Source organism: Microtus oregoni, unplaced genomic scaffold (genome assembly GCF_018167655.1).
Source record: "Microtus oregoni isolate MIOR12 unplaced genomic scaffold, Mior012 000061F_ref0000440, whole genome shotgun sequence".
Classification (NCBI taxonomy): domain Eukaryota; kingdom Metazoa; phylum Chordata; class Mammalia; order Rodentia; family Cricetidae; genus Microtus; species Microtus oregoni.
In genome coordinates this window covers 4,570,956-4,585,946 of record NW_024543871.1, presented here as the reverse complement: position 1 = coordinate 4,585,946, position 14,991 = coordinate 4,570,956, and the positions used below count along the sequence as shown (strand labels likewise).

The 14,991-nt window shown below is 43.3% G+C and overlaps 1 protein-coding gene across 1 annotated transcript in view; it reads right to left on the bottom strand.

Annotated features, from left to right (window-relative positions):
* Stag2 (stromal antigen 2) overlaps positions 1-506 on the bottom strand; it is a 133,670-nt gene extending 133,164 nt beyond the window's left edge. The window contains 1 exon segment of the mRNA XM_041639915.1: positions 267-506. The gene's annotated coding sequence lies outside the window, so the exon portion shown is untranslated.
* Positions 507-14,991: the final 14,485 nt, after the last annotated feature.

Sequence of the window (14,991 nt, the reverse complement as noted above, 5' to 3'; positions counted from 1 at the left end):
GGAGAAGTGAGGCAGGGGGAGACGCGGGGACGAGGCGAGGACTCGCTCCCCGCCTGGACACAGCCGCTCACTCCATGGCTGCCCCGCGCCAAGCCGAGGGAGAGGGCCGCGAAAAGGCAACGGGACGCCCGGCCTGTTGCCACCCTCCCCCGGCGGCACGCTCTCTTCGCCCGGTCGTAAGCACACAGACCTCACGCTGGGCCGCGCGCCCTCCGGGTGCCCCTCCAAACTTCTAGAAGCTTCGCCTCCGCCATTTTATAACTTACCTCCCCCCTCAGCGTCTACAGAGGCAGCCAGGAGACTGTTGGCCTCCCCCACTCCTTCCTTCTGTCTCAGGCCGGGGGCTCCTTCACCCCTGGGCTGGTACAAGAATTTTTTTTCCCCTTCCTCTTCTTTACACCCTTGAATTCTACTCGGGGACGGAAGCTCCCGCGGTTCTAGACCGGTGGGGGGGGTTTGAAAGTGGCGGTCGGATCCCGCGGGTTTTTTTTTTCTTTTTTTTTTTTTTTTTTGGTGGCGCTTCGGGATTGTTTGGGGTGTTCGCTCTTAAGCGACTTGGAGGCGAATGGTACGCGCAGGCGCCATCTGTTGGCCACGAACCCGCGCCCAGCTCCTGTTGGGAGGGAGCGGCATCTAGCGGCAGCGGGGCGCCATGGCAGCGCGCGGCCCCCGCCCCTCCCACCCAGCATCCTCCTCCCTGGCGGCGGCCAATCACGAGCGAGCGCCTCCCGGCTGGCTCTGGCATCTCTGATGCCTCCTGTGAACTGGGCGCCCGCAGGGGCGCGCCGCCCAGTGGGGTAAACAAGGCGGCGTGCCCGCGCCTCACTTACTCATTCGTTGGGACGCGCTTTCCTCCCGGCGCGGACTGGACGGGGCCGTGGCGGCAATGTTGGCCGGCGCCAGGCAGGAGGTCGCCCGGAGGCCAGGAGCAGTGGGTGTCCGCCTGAGCCGGACCGTGGGAACCCCAACACTTGGCGACCCAATCGCCCCACTCCTCCGCCCCTGCTCGGCCCCAGAGGGGCAGGCCAGCAGCCTTCGAGGCTCTCCTCTCCAACACACCCACCCCAGAGAGCTCCCCCTTCCCCCGCCTCCCTATGCCCACTTCACTTCCCACCCAAAGAACCCAATGCGCCCAACTCTGCCACCTGATCCCAGCGGGATTCAGTGGCTCACATTTTTATTTTGCTTTGCTTTTTTTTTTTTTGGCTTCGCGTATGAGAGAAAGGGTGCTCATTCTCTTTACCAGGGAGATTGGGAGATAGTCATACACACACACACACACACACACACACACACACACACTTCCTGCAGGTTCCAAGAAAACGTGTCTCTATCCTCGAATTCTAGGAGACTTAGGGAACTAGGCTACTAAGCCAGTCCGGCTGCTCAACCAGTTTATTGGCAACTTTGGGGGTGGAAGAGGAGACAGGATCAAAGTGGCATAAAATCCACAGGCAAGGGACAGGCTTAGCAGCCGCCCTGTGAAGACTACCAGACTCTGGCCTTCTGTGGAGGTGGCCTTGCCACATTGTTAACGAATAAGTTCCTTATCTACTCTTATCCCTCCTACAAATATTTTGAAGGACACAAAAGCCTTTTGCCCTCTTTCCCACTCGCTTGACCCTTTATCACCCTTGGATGTTTATTCTGAGGACTTTCTTTATGTCCCTTCGTTTCCAGTCCACCCTACTGGACTTTTGAATGCCTAGAACTCTCTCTGACAGGGTGAGGAACACTCAGGAATGGCCGCCTGTCCCTGCCAGGCTCCTCTTCTCCTTGGACAGGAAAAGAACTATTAATTACAGTGTTTCCATTGCCATTGCAGAAGTCCCTAGCCACCTAAAATAGCATCAGATTAAAAATTGTTTCTGTTTCATTTTTTCTGTTTTATTTTTTACATGTTGATTAAAATATCTTCCTCAGTATTCAGTTTCAAACATTTAGTAATAAGAAAAATGAGAACTATTACAAGCTGAGTAAATAGTGGCCACCCCACCCTATCACAAATCTTAGGGCTTTCCTAATGTGATGCAATGACCCCTTGCATTCCTAACATTAGATTTTTTCCATATCTGGGTCTTAGTTCTTCTAGCCACCGAGCCTATTATTCATTTTCCTGCAACTATGGTCTCCTTAATCAAATGAACAATAAAAGTTAAACAGAAGCATCTAGATACCAATCAAAAAAAAAAAAACAAAGCCTTAAACATTTTTACTTACCAGTAAAGCATCAGGGAGTGGAATGTCATTCAGAATAAATTTCCATTTCTTTTCTAGACCTTTTTCGGTAGAACATGATGCAGTTTTTCATAGATTCAAGTCTCTGAATGATGCAGCTAGATCAATAGGGAGCAGTGAAAATTTTACAGCTGCAACAGAATTCTACCTGAACTAATAGAAAAATTGGATGGTATGCCAAATAATTTTACACTAATTAGTAGTTAACTTGGGTCAGTTGTAAGGAAATGGCTTCCTGTTTTATTTTTTAGTGTTTTAGTATGAACTGAAAATGATGTTCTCCTCAAAGCAGCACATAGCACGTGGTACACTTTCTCCTAAGTTTTAGAAATTAAGGTGCTAATTTGGCTGTGTACCAGTTGAGCTATTATGAACACTTCTGTTGTTTAAATAAAATTAAAAAGTCCTCTTGCAAATTTGCTTTCATTTTCTGGAAAATACTGCTGAAAATTAGTAACTATAGTATCAATTAACTGTAGCAAATTTATACTAATATCTAGCAGCACATGTTAATGATGTAAAACTGTCTTTGTTACTGTGGTTTTTTTTGGGGGGGTTGGTTTGGTTTGGTTTTTGTTTTTCAAGACAGGTTTCTTTGTGTAGCCCTGGTTATCCTGGCACTCACTTTGTATTTGTAGACCAGGCTGGCCTCGAATTCACAGAGATCCACCTACCTCTACCTCCCAAGTGCTGAGATTAAAGATGTACGCCACCACCGCCTGGCTGTCTGAGCTTTCCAAGTGCTGGGATTATAGGTATATGCCACCACACACAGCAGTTTGTCACTTTCATATGACCCTAACATATGACCAGCAATCTTTCTCCTGAGCATTTATTTTAGAAAAATGAAAACTTTGTTTCAATGAAAACATATGCAGATGTTCATAGCAGCTTTATCCGTGATAAACAAAAGAAGCAACCGAGATAGCCATCGAATGGTAAAATGGTTAACCAAAGAGGGCATACACATATGGAATATTACTAAGGAGTCGAAATGATTGATTCACACGGAAATTTAAATGATTCTCATGGGCATTATGTTTAGTATAAATGTGCAAATCCATTTTCATAAAGCTACAGGCTACCAGGTGGGAAAAGATGACTCAGCAGGTAAAGGTGCTTGCTACCAAGCCTACTGACCTGAGTTCAATCCTCAATGCCCTTGTAAAAGGAGAAAACCGCCTAGTACAAGATGTCCTCGGCCCCACCACACCTGGGCTGTCCCATGTCTACACACAAACAATGCACAAAATTAAGTCAAGTACTTTACCATTGTAAAATGTTCTTAAACTGACAAAATTACAGTTCACAATAGATTCATTGCTGGCACAGATTAGATCTGGGGAATGGGGATACCTATTAAAGGGTTTGTGACAACTGAACAACTATATAACTTGATTGTGCTGACCACTCTAATATAAATACATTTAAAAAAAAAGCTGGGTGGTGGTGGCGCACGCCTTTAATCCCAGCACTAGGGAGGCAGAGACAAGTGAATCTCTGTGAGTTCAAGGCCAGCCTGGTCTACAAGAGCTAGTTCCAGGGCAGGCCCCAAAGCTACAGAGAAACCCTGTCTGGAAAAAACAAAAAAGAAATATGTAATAAAATATCATGTTGCTACACGCAATTTCATGGAAATATTGGTGAAATTCAAATATATACATGTGCTGGCAATATTGTATCAAAGTTAATTTCCTGCTTTTGACAGGGCACTGTTGTTATGGTTACTATTATCATTAAACAAGGCTGTGTGAAGGGTACTTGAAATGTTTTTGTATTATATTTGCAGGGCTTTGTGAGCACTATTTCAAAATTTTTAAATATAATAAAAATATTCAGGCAGACACAATGGTGCATGTGTCTGCCCAGGAGCCTGCCATAGAGGATTCCTTGAGCACTGGAGTACAAGTCCAGACTAAGCAACACATGAAGACTTTGTCTCAAAAAGAATTCAGAGATAACAAAAGCGAAAAAAAGTCTCTTGTTAGTGGAAAGATAAGTATCCTTATCAAAGAAATGCATCGAATTTCTAGGTTACAGTCATTGTCATGACCTTAGATATGACTAATTTCCAAGATCCCTATCATTCCTTGTTGACTAAGATCCTGATGTTGCAATACTTAGAGCAGACCTTTGACCTACGGCATCAACAGGAAATAGCCATACCTATAAGCCTGATCTAAACCGGGCGGTGATGGCACATGCCTTAATCCCAGCTCTCAGGAGGCAGAGACAGGTGGATCTTTCAGTTCCAGACCAACCCGGTCGGCAGAGTGAGTTCCAGGACTACACAAAGAAACACTAAACAAAAAGCCTGATCTAAAGCAAATTACATCTTTTAAAGACTCACTGTGTAAATCCACAGACCGGCCCTCAAACCTGCAGCTGTCTGCCTGCCTCTACTGCCCGAGGACTGGAATTAAAAGCATGCACCGCCTCATCCGACTCAATTGCACAATCTCTTATTGGCCCTCATTGCTTACAGTCCTGCTTCTACAACAACTAGGTGACCTAGAATCCCCTGAGGGGACAGGTGTTGTTGCAAATACCTGTAAGACAAGTACTGGAAAAGTGGAGGCAGGAAGATCAGGAGCTCAAGGCCCGAACTCAAACCCTATCTCAAACACTAAAGACCCTATCTCAAACACTAAAATTTAAAAAAAGAAAAGGAAAATCTAGGGATCTTCCTTAAATGCCAATTTTGTTTTAAGTAGTGTGGGATTCCTATGAGATGGGCGATTCTACAGCTCCAGCAAACTTCCAGGACACACCTATGCTGGTAGTTCAGGCTTGGGGGAAGGGAAAATCTGAAGAACAAAGTATGAAATCTTTCCGGTAGCTTTTGGTACCTTCCACACTCATCTAAATTTCATCACTCCTCACAGTGAACTCAGATGGAGTAATATCTCTATTGTTCATAGGTCTATTTCCTTTACTTAGAAAAAATAAGCCGTTGTTTTGAAACGCTACTGAGGACGTTAGGAAAGAGGAAGCTTGACACACTGCTTGCTGGCGATGAAATCTGGTGCAGCAACTACGGAAATCCACATGGACATTCTTGATAAAACTAAAAGTAAGACTGCCATATGCTCCCGCCATAGTACTTCTGGGCATAGCATAAATCATCCCCAGTTCCATCCATTTTCCAAAGGATTAAGTCATCACTCTAAAGATACGCTTGCATACCCATGTTTATTGCTGCACACTGTTCACTTTAATTAAGAGATGGAAGCAGCCTAGATGTCCATCAACAGACAAATGGATAAATACATGTGATAAAAACATCATGACCATGATGGAGTTTTACTTAACCATATACACAAGTATGAAATTATGTAATTTGTGGGAAAATAAGTGGAACTTGAAATCATTATGTTAAGCAAAATAAGCCAGATTCACAAATCAAACTATCATGTGTTTTCTCTCATTCAGAAAATCAAGATTCAAGAATGTATGTGTATGTGGTATGTGTGTCTGGCAGTAATAGTGCATGCCTTTGATCCCAGCACTTGGGAGCCAGAGGCAGGCAGATCTCAGTGAGTTCAAGGCCAGGGTTGCCTACATAGTGAGTTCCAGGACCACCAAGGCTACAGAGTGAGACTTTGTTTAAAACAATGTTTTGTAGTGATGACAATTTGTATAACTATGTTGACTGATGTGATAATCACATGTCACTATTGAATACTTGCAAGGTAGCTAGAGCAGCTAGGAAATGGAGGTTTATTTTAATTAGTTTTAATTAAGGCTTAAAAGTAAATAGTCAAGGCCGGGCGATGGTGGCGCACGCCTTTAATCCCAGCACTCGGGAGGCAGAGGCAGGCGGATCTCTGTGAGTTCGAGACCAGCCTGGTCTACAGAGCTAGTTCCAGGACAGGCTCCAAAGCCACAGAGAAACCCTGTCTCGAAAAACCAAAAAAAAAAAAAAAGTAAATAGTCACATGTGGCTAGTGGCTACTGCATTGGACAATATCTATCTAGAGATTTCTGATTCCAGTTGGATTTTTCATTCAAAAGTATTCACCGAGTGCCCCATGTAGCCCAGATACACAGTACATTAGGGGTTGTTAATAGGAAAAATACTTGAAGAAGGTGCTGGACCTCAAGTAGCTTGGAATCTGTTAAGAAAAGGGAATGAGGCTCAAATAAATCCAAACAAGAGTTAGAGAAGATTGACAGCAAAGGAGAATGTGGCAGAGTCCCACAGGAAGGGAAGAGTTGAGACGGCATAGTATCCGTTAAACAAACAAAAGATAAAGCACTTGCCCAGGAAGCCATGCGAACAAAACTGTAAAGTGAAAACAGTGTCCATCTTCCCCTGGAAGTATAAGACCTACAGTTCATTCAGGCAATAGGGATCAGAAGACAGGGAACACTGTTAAAAGAACTGGAGGCAATTACACAGTACTAGTGGGAATGTATACAGCTTTATATGTTGTTGCTGGGAATGTAAACTAGTCAGCCACTACAAAATAAGTTTGTAGATTTCTCAAAAGAAATTAAAATTAGCCGGGCGATGGTGGCGCACGCCTTTAATCCCAGCACTCCGGGAGGCAGAGGCAGGCGGATCTTTGTGAGTTCGAGACCAGCCTGGTCTACAGAGCTAGTTCCAGGACAGGCTCCAAAGCCACAGAGAAACCCTGTCTCAAAAAACCAAAAAAAAAAATTAAAATTAGATCCTCCATATGGTCCAGCTATACCACCCCTAGGTATTTACTGAAAAGACCCGAAGTCAGAGGCCCAGTCACCAAGGTTATATGCAGCCCCAAGGAAGGAATGTGATATCCTGAGAACAAGTCAGATGTTTAAGGTATCATTTTAGAATGCTGGTTCTGTGTGATGCTTTGTGAAGTTGAGACCAAAGTAAGTAGCCCTGTAAGGGGATTTGAATGAGAAATGTGTCCCCATAGGCGCAGGGATTTGAACACTGGATCTTCAGTTAGTGATGCTGTTGGGAGCAGTTTACGAGTTATGACCTTGTTGAAGGAAGTGAATCCTTGGAGGTGGCCTTTGAGAGCTTAATGCCTTGTTCCGCTTTCCAGTTCACTCTCTGATTCATGCTTGTAGTTGAGGTATGATCTCTTTGCCTTCTGCTCTTTCTGCCATACCTGTCTGTCATGAACTCTTAAGCCTCTGGAACCATAAACCCAAAAAAACTCCTCTTTCTGTAAATTGCGTTGGTCCTGGTATTTTCTCAGAGCAACAGAAAAATAACTAATACATGATAAAAAAAATGTAGTTGTAGTTTAAATATTATAATTATAATAATATTATATTATACTTCATAACATGAGATTATGGAGATTGAGGATATAGTTCAGTGATAGAAAACTTGGCCAGCATGTGGAAACTTTGCATTCCACCCTCAGCACCACGAAAAGGTGTTGGGGGGTTGGAGAGATGGATCGGGGTTAAGAGCATCTGCTTGCTTCTGTTGCTGAAGATTCAGCACCTGCGTGGTGGCACACAACTGCTCTCTCTCTCTCTCTCTCTCTCTCACACACACACACACACACACACATACACGCACACATGCATACACACACACATACACAAATAAATAAATAAATAAATAAAAATGTTTTTTTTTTCATGTACAGTAGAGGTACAGATTTTAACAAATGAACCTGTCTCTAAGAAGTACATCCCAGCCGGGCGGTGGTGGCGCACGCCTTTAATCCCAGCACTCGGGAGGCAGAGACAGGCGGATATCTCTGAGTTCGAGACCAGCCTGGTCTACAAGAGCTAGTTCCAGGACAGGCTCCAAAAACCACAGAGAAACCCTGTCTCGAAAAACCAAAAAAAAAAAAAAAAAAAAAAAAAAAGAAGTACATCCCAAACTGATTCACCGCTGGACATTTACTAAAAAGAACTAAAAGAACTAGAACTACTGACTAAATGATTTGAGAAAGACTAGACTAAACAACTGACTCCTATTAGCAACTTACACTTTAGTCACTGACCCTACTTCTCAGTATTAAGTAGTTAAACACAACACAGGCTTTACATCTGTAAAGAATGACACGTCCATTAGTTTTAGCGTCAGTTTCCAATAAACAGTGACCAAGAGAAGACCTATCAATTCAAGCTCATCAACTACTTTAAAGGTACTATTTTGACGCAGTCTTTTTTTTCAAAGTAAGTTCTAGTACAGCCCAGACTGCCTCAAATTAACTCTGCTGTTTGTTCTTATAGAAATTGCAGTCACAATATACAAATGAAAACATACTCAACCTTATTAGCTGTCAGGGAAATTGCAGATCAAAATTACATTGAGATTCCATCCCACTCCAATAAGAATGGCAGTTGTTAAGAAAACAACACATGCTGGTGAGTTTGTGGGCAAAGAGGGGACTCCACACTGTGGGAGGGAAATATAATCTAGTTCAGCCACTCTGGAAGCCCAGATGGGGTTCTTGAAACAACTCAAAATAGATCTACCATGTGGTCCACTTGTGGATTATTACTCAAAGGACCCCAAGTCCCGCGTGTCCTAGAGATTCTTGCAATCAGTGTCTATTGCAGCACTATACACAATAGCTCTGTTATCCAGCCAACGCAGGTATCCAACAAAAGAGGATACATAAAGAAAAGGTTATTTTAGATCAAAGAAACTTCCCTGTGAGGGAGATCAGCTGCACCTCACATATCCTAGCTACAACCTACGTGAAACTGCTAAACTCCTAGTTTGTAACAGCCCCAAGGTAGGGTGGGACAATAGGATTAACTTCCTAAAGTACAGCTTTATTTCCTAGCTTCCCTAATCTGCTAAATTTAGAGACTCCTATCCTCCAAACGCACAGACCCCTACCTTTTAAAGCATTGATTTTGTAGGCATTAGAGCAATGGTTCTCAACCTTCCTAATGCTGGGATCCTTTAAATACAGTTCCTTGTGTTGTGGTGACCCCCTAGTCATGAAACTATTTTCATTACTTTTTCATAACTGTAATTGTGCTACTGTTATGAATCCTAATGTAAAGATCTGATATGTGACCTCAGTGAAGGGGTCACGACCCACAGATTGAGAAAACACTCTTATAAAAACTATCAACGTAAAGAATTCTGACGTTCTGAGAGGTGCTGAGGAACCCCTCCCTACATTAGTCCAGTTTCCTCCTATGCAAGGGGCCAGTGTTATTAAAAGATCTGGTCACCTGAAAACCATCTCAGCACATATCACTACTGAACCTGGGAAGAATCTTTATTATTTAAAACTGTGTGTGTGTGGTGTATGTGTGTGTGTGCCCGTGTGTGTGTGTGTGTGTGTGTGTGTGTGTGTGAGAGAGAGAGAGAGAGAGAGAGAGAGAGAGAGAGAGAGATATTTTGGGGGGGCTTTTTTTCAGCGATAAGAATGATGTGTAGCTTGCAGGAAAATGGGGGTCAACTAGAGATAATCATGTTAAATTTTTAAAAGCCAGCACAGAAAGATATATTTTCTCTCACTTGTAGTTCCTAGATTTTATAGCAATGCATAAATAACATGCACATAGGACATGAAAGTGGAAGGAAAGCCACTAGGGTGACAGAGGAATAATGGGAAAGAGAAGGCTGACAAAAGAAAGGGAGGGAAACGTGTTCAATATACAATATTGTACAAAAACATGAAAAGTATTTTTTAAAGAAAGAAATAGCAATCAATTTGAAAGCAAAATCATATGTTATTCTTAGGCAGCAAAGGCCCTTGTCACCCCACAATATGAAAGGGATTTGCTTAAAATTAGCATGTCACAGGAACCTCCAGAAAGACTCTGTTTTATTGGCACATCGACAAGCTTACAAATCAAAGGTCATATTAATAACTAAGAGGGACACCAAATAGCTACAAAGACTACTTGAATTTAAGTGCAATGTTTGTTACACGTTAACTACCAACATTAACTAAAATGTTCAAACACCAGAACCACTGTCAGCATGTTTGCTGTTTGATGATAACACCTCTAATGTTAGACACTAGAAATTAATGTTGTGGAAAGATTAAGAGGTGTGAAGAGAGGAGGACTTGGGTATTTGCCAAGACAGCTAGAGATAGAAACTTCTGAGAAAATATTTTCTTCCCCAAATACAGAAAATACTCAATTTTATTCCTTGGGAGCATGTTGAGGGAATGGGGTTGGTTTTTCAAGACAGGGTTTCTCTATGTAACAGCCCTGGCTGGCCTAGAACTCACAGAGATCTGCCTGTGTCTGCCTTCCAAGCGATAAGACTAAAATCGTGTACCACCGCCTGGCTCCAATTTATTTTTCACAGGACATTCCTAGGGAAATGGGCAAAACTTGAGTGACTTCTAGTGGATTGTATTCCTGTTGATGATTGTCTTTGTGGTTATGCTAACTGGTGTGTTCGTTGTTCAGAAATATGAACTCAAGGGCAAGGTGCTGTACACTGTAGTCTCAACTAGTCAAGAAGTTGTGGCAGGATCATTGTTTGAGCTCAATAGTCCCAGAGCATCCTGGGCAACCTTGTTGCAAAAAGGAAAGGGAGCCAAGAGTGACAAGATAGCCCTCTATTCCCTGCATTTCAGAGCCTGAGGTAGGTGGGCAGCAAGCCCCCATTTCAGAACATTTTTTTTTTTGGTTTTTTTTGAGACAGGGTTTCTCTGTAGCTTTAGAGCCTGTCCTAGAACTAGCTCTTGTAGACCAGGCTGGTCTCGAACTCACAGAGATCCGCCTGCCTCTGCCTCCCAAGTACTGGGATTAAGGGCGTGCACCACCACCACCTGACTCAGAACAAAATACCCCCCCTTTTTTAAAGGTTTATTTATTTATGAAGCATACAATGTACTGCTGGCAAGGAAGGCACCAGGTCTCATTACAGATGGTTGTGAGCCACCATGTGGTTACTGGGAATTGAACTCGGGACCTCTGGAAGAGCAGCCAGTGCTCTTACCCTCTGAGCCATTTCTCCAGCCCCTCAGAATAAAATTTTTAAAAGAGGAAATACACCCTGGAGTACTTAAGGCTAGCGGAGCATTGTTTCTTTAAGTTACATACAAATGATTCAGAAAGAAAGTGTGAATATAATCCTCATGTATACTTTACATTAGTGCACTGGTGTGCCAAAGTCTCCTACCAGCAGCTCGGGAGAGTTGATTGTGCACTTGTCTTCCTAACTCTGGCTCCGTGATCGCACATTGATACAGACCTCCCTGGAAATCAGCAAGCACAGTGGATCAATGCTACTCATACTATGCATGGTCAGTTATTAAAATAGTCATAAAAAATATCATTCTGGGTTCTGATTGGTGGTACATGCTGATCGCCTCTGCACTGAGAAAGCTGAGTAGAATGGAGAGCTAGTTCAAAAAACAGACCGAGACCCTGTTTCAAATTCAAAACAAAACAACCCACCAGTGCGGCTCAGTACGCAACTAATAATAGCAATATGCCATCCTCTAGTCATCTGAAATTAACTTCGAAATGTTTTGTAGCTTTATAGCAGTTTATTCTATAATGGCTTTGTTCAGCCGGGCGGTGGTGGCACACACCTTTAATCCCAGCACTTGGGAGGCAGAGGCAGGTGGATCTCTGGGAGTTCGAGGCCAGCCTGGTCTACAAGAGCTAGTCCCAGGCCTTTCTCTAAAACTACAGTAAAAACCTGTCTGGAAAAACCAAAAAAAAAAGGCCTTGTTCAAACATACTGCTTTCCTTGCAAGCCTCCATTGCTTCACAGGACTTCGAGAAGACCTCTGTTGAATGCATTCTGTCTCTTGTCCCTTCATTCCAGCCCCTAGAACTGGATGGGAGATGCATAGAAGAGCATCTAAAGTTGTCCTGCTTTTAGAGAAATTCAACACTCAGGAAATGAACTTCTCACCAGGCGGAGGCCTCGCCTTCAATTCCAGCCCTCAGGAGGCAAGGGTAGGGGATCTCTGTGAATTTGAAGCCAACCTGGTCTGCAGAGCGAGTTCCAGGACAGCCAGGACTGTTATACAAAGAAACTCAACCTCAGAAAACAAACAAACCAACAAATAATAAAAAATTAATTTCTCAAACATAGCATGATGTCCTGGATAACACTCAAGAAATTCACCCCTCTTTTTTTTTTTCTTATTATGAAGGAAACATTTAGTTGTGGTGGTTCACTTACAGTTCAGAGATTCAGTCAATTATCCTCATGGTGCGGAACATGGCGGGAGGCAGACAGGCGGCATAGTGGGGGAGGAAAGCCAAGTAGCCTATGTCTTGCAGAAAACAGGAAGTCAATTGACTGTCAAACTGAGTGAAGCTTGAGAAAAAGACCTCAAAGCCCACCCCCACAGTGACACACTTCCTCCAATAAGACCACACTTACCCCAACAAGGCCACACCCCCTAATAGTACCACTCCCTTGGGGACCATTTCTGTTCAAACCAACACATTCCACTCCCTGGCCCATGTTATTCCCAAATCCGTGGGTCCCCACAAAGCCAACAAAGGAAACCGAGTCCCGTATGTAAAAGCAAAGAGCCTTTATTTTAATGAAGTTTGCAAACTCAGTCTCTCCGCATGTCCAACATATTAGAATGTCCAGAGAGCCCGGAGCTCAATTAGAATTGGGTTTTTATAGTAGTAAAGTTGGGGGTGAGGGAGTCTCTGTGCTGGCAGGTGTTTTTATTTACAGTGCTTGGAATGCCAGGAATTTTCTTTCAATGGTCTGCTCTTGGGTGGGGGTCAGGTAATCTCGGCCTGCCAGGCATTGTCTCAGGGTAAACTATTGAGACTCCAGACTTCACTTAAATTTATCAATGGCCAGAGTCCCAGGTGATAATGGTTGGAGGAAGTAAAGAACTTCCTTTCTGCCCAGACTTAGATTATCATGGCTGGCCCTCACAGCCCACAAATGCTTATAGCCATGTCATAATGCAAAAATGCATTCAGTTCAACTACAAAAGTCCCCAGAGTCTATAACAGTGTCAAACTTATCTCAAAGTCCAGAGTCTCTTCTGAGACGCATTACAATCCCTTAATTGTAATCACCTGTAAAAATCAAAAAGATCACATATTTCCAATGTGTACACATTACCATTCCAAAAACACAGGGAAGGAAGCATAGCAAGGATATACTGGACCAAAGCAAGACCGAAAACCATCTGAACCAAACTCCGAACTCTGAGTCTCCTTGTCAGATGTCAAAATAGTCTCCACATCTCCTTGGCGGGTATTCCACAGCTCTGGTATCTCTCATATCTTGGCTTCTCCAGGGCAATCCATGCTTCAACTTCACAACTTCGTGCAATGGCCTTGCTACTAGGCCTCCATTCAGAGACACCCCTGATGCATATACCTGGGCTCAGCAGCTTTCTTAAGGGTTGGAGAAAAATTGCATAATCCATTTCTTCTTCCTCTTCTACTTTCTCTTCTTTTTGTTTATTTTTTTTTTTGAGACAGGTTTTCTCTGTGTAGCTTTGGAACCTGTCCTGGAACTAGCTCTTGTAGACCAGGCTACCTTCAAACTCACAGAGATCTGCCTGCCTTTGCCTCCCAAGTGCTGGGATTAAAGGTGTGCGCCACTACCAGTCTCAAAATTTCTTCTATAAACCACATGACCAAAGCTGCCAAGTTCTGCTGCTTACTGGTCCTGGAACATGACCCCTGTTTAATTCCATCTTCATCAGCTTTCTGTTTTCCTTCACTGCCTAAGCTTGGATGCCCTTGAACTTGCTCTTTAGACCAAGCTGGCCTCAAACTCAGAGCTCTGTTAGCCTTGGCCTTCCCAGTGCTAGGATTAATTTTTAATCTAAACTTTTCTTTAATTCCTTTCCACAAGATTGAAACTTATCTGGGTGAGATCTTGCCCTGTGGTCAGCACTGCCTATATTCCATTTCTTAATCTGTTTATCTCCTTGAGCACAGGATTTACCTTCATTCCTTATTCTGGTGCTCTTTTTCTCCTCAAATGTTTTTCCATGCTGAACTTGCTCCTTTTCATTATATATCTGCATTAGAGTCAACACTAGTAACCATACCACAGAATCTATACTAAGGTGTTTTTAGATTTCTCTGCCAAGGGAGTCAATCCAAAACTCTTCACTTTAGCCTCAGGCAAACTTTTCAAATAAGGACAAAAGGTAGCCACATTCTTCACCAAAATATCACAGGAACATACTAAATAAAATACTCTGCTGAAACCTCTTGAGTGAGCCCCTCATAGTTCAAATAAGCCTTAGCCCCACTGTCTTCCATGTTCCTGCTGGTATGGCCCATTGAGCAATGCTTAAAGGAGTCTATTGCTTTCTAAATCCAAAGTATCACAGTCTGAATTCCTCCAACCAAAAACATGATCCGGCCTCTCACAGCAATACCCCAGAACCCTGAAACCAACTTCTGTCTTGGCTAGGGTTACTATTACTGTGAAGAGGTACCATGACCATGGCAACTTTTATAAAGAAACAAGTTAATTGTGATGACTGCCTTACAGTTCAGAGTCCCAGTCCATTACCATCATGGTAGAGAGCGTTGTGGCAGCTGGCAGGCATGGTGCTGAAGAAAGCACATCCTCTTCTTATCCCTTAGTTTTCCCTAAACCCTTCAAGAACAGATTTTTGCCAGGCACAGTAGCATACGAGGACTGGTGGATCTCTGAGTTAGGGACAATCCGTTCTGAGTACTGAACTCCAAGGCAGTCAGGGATACATAGGGAGAACCTGTCTTAGCCAAAAGGGAAAAGAAAAGCAAACAACAACAAAAGAACACATTTTCCAGACTAACTTCAGATACATGAACATCCTCTCCTCTGTACCCTGGCAAAATTTAGTATGTTTATTCATGTAACAAATA